This window comes from Limulus polyphemus, unplaced genomic scaffold, assembly GCF_000517525.1.
Source record: "Limulus polyphemus unplaced genomic scaffold, Limulus_polyphemus-2.1.2 Scaffold3033, whole genome shotgun sequence".
NCBI classification, from domain to species: domain Eukaryota; kingdom Metazoa; phylum Arthropoda; class Merostomata; order Xiphosura; family Limulidae; genus Limulus; species Limulus polyphemus.
Window position 1 is genome coordinate 111,980 of NW_013668643.1, and position 2,382 is coordinate 114,361.

Genomic DNA, 2,382 nt, shown 5'->3' on the forward strand with positions numbered 1-2,382 from the left:
AGTTCTAAACCGAGACCCGGTGACTTCAGACTGATTTTGAGTTCCATACTTGATTTCTAGAGCAGCTACCAGTGCTCTATAGTTGTGCCTGTCGTCTGCTGGCAACTGTCCAAGTATTTCCAGTGGTTGTCCCTTCAGGCTCGTTGCCAGGTACACTGCTTTTTGCTCCTTTGTCCGTCCATTCATTTCTGCCAGTAGCTCAAAGTGAGCTCTATGTCGTCTTCCCATCGAATTCCTGTGGCTTTCTTCGTACTAGATCACCCCTATTGCTGACACTCATGTCTTGAATGTGACTTCTGGCAGGACTGAAGATGGCTGCATTAGGATTTAGCTGCAGGGTCAGGAAGGGGCTTGCCGTTGTCTGGGGCTGATTAGGTCCATGGTTAATATATCCTCCTTGTGTAAAAGACAGTAAATTATCCTTTAATGTACTTATTTCACTTTGAAATTTACTAATATTTTCCATTTGTGTATGCTGGCTTTCTCTCAAGTGTTGGATACTTTATTCCTGTTTCTTTTCTTGTTCCAGTTGCCACTGGTGCTGGTTTTCTTGCCACTGCTGTAATTTCTCTTCATGATTCTTTTCTTTTCCTCCAACAACTGCTGTAATCTCTCTTCTTGTTTCTTTTCTTTCTCCTCCAACAACTGCTGTAATCTCTCTTCTTGTTTCTCTTCTTTCTCCTCCAACAACTGCTGTAATCTCTCTTCTTGTTTCTTTTGCTGTTCTTGTATTGCTGCTATCAAATCTGCTAAGCTGTAGTTTGGTCTGCCACTTCTCGTGTCCATCTTCTTCTTCTTTTTTTCTTTTTTTTATCCCACCTTTGACACCAATTTGTTACGTTTCTGCTTGTTTGTTAATTTCCTGTAGAAATTATTTCTGAGGAACTTCAGCGATACAAGTTCTTTCTTGACCAAACCAGTTTATTCTTTCTCGATACAACTTTTAGTAATACACAAAATTTCCACAGTCACTTTAAACTTAACAACCTATAAATCACAGTGATTCACACACTTTACTTATGGTGCTTACTGTTCGCTTGACTCAATTATCTATCTGCCCCCGCTGGTTTTTTCGCCAGGCTTATATTTGAAAAAGTGGGCAGCTCCATCAGAGTAGAGTTGCCCGGCAAATTCATGATCCTTCGAGAAACTCCAGAACGCATGCTCCCAGCGTCACGTGACTTCCGCTTTCGTAACAGTATATTCATATATATTTACATCAAAGGAACTTACTAAAAGTCATATTTAATTAGATGATTTCCTTGTGTGTTCATATATGTTTACATCAACTGAGTCTATTCATCCCAAGTCATATTGTGCTCTGTTGGTTGATAATCTCTGTGGCCGACCTGATAAGAGCTCTTACTGTCACTCTTCTGTGAGGGTTTTAACGTAACTGTAGTTTGTTACTTGAAGTTTGCACTTTTCGAAAGGTATATTGATTATCGCGATTTCGTACCTGAATTACAATCAACTTATCCTAAACCTTTGTTCTCTAGATTGATAAGGTGTACCGAAATTTTCCTTGGGTGAGATGGTTGCTGTTAACCAAAGGACAGTATCGTTCTGATTCACCTGATCACTCGCTGTTTGAAGAATATCCATTTTCATCATGTAAAATAGCTTTATGTTATGAAGAATCGCGGAATGTGGCTTTCCATGATACGGTAAGAAAAATGAGGAAGATCAGATTTTTAGGATAAAGTGTCTTAACTTCTACAAAACTGACCGTTTCTAACAAACTTTATAAGCCAAGAGCTGCGTCAGTGCAGTAGAAATTTAAATGCATGAAGTGATTTGAAGTAACATATCTCTCACCCATGACGTGTTACAAGTGCAGTAGAGGTTTAAATACCTGGAGTAGTGTAGACATATCTCTCACGCCATGACGTGTTACAAGTGCAGTAAAGATTTAAATACCTAGAGAGGTGTAGACATATCTGTCACCTCATGGGGTGTTACAAAATATTTCCACTATGACTTCTGTAACGAAAGAAATATGTGTTTGATTGTACTTTAATATTCATGATACCAATATTTATTTAGGTAACACACTATAAATTCAAACCTAAATGATAATGCAATAAGTAAGTACAAATAGATTTATTTCAATGTGGGGATTGATGTTTCCCTCGTTTTTGTACTGATCGAAAAAGAACATTTATGATGCAATAGAATTATAATAACTTTTGGGGCCGAGTGTGGCTTAGTGCTTATGGTGCCAGACTGCAGAACGGTTGGTCCAAAGCTATCGTCTCGTTACCACAAAATATACACATACACATAAATATCGCGTTCGGCTCTTTAGGATTCTGTATCACTTGCTGCTGTTCTAAACTGATGAACCTTTCTGACTGTTTGCTGCTGACTTATCGTCTTGTC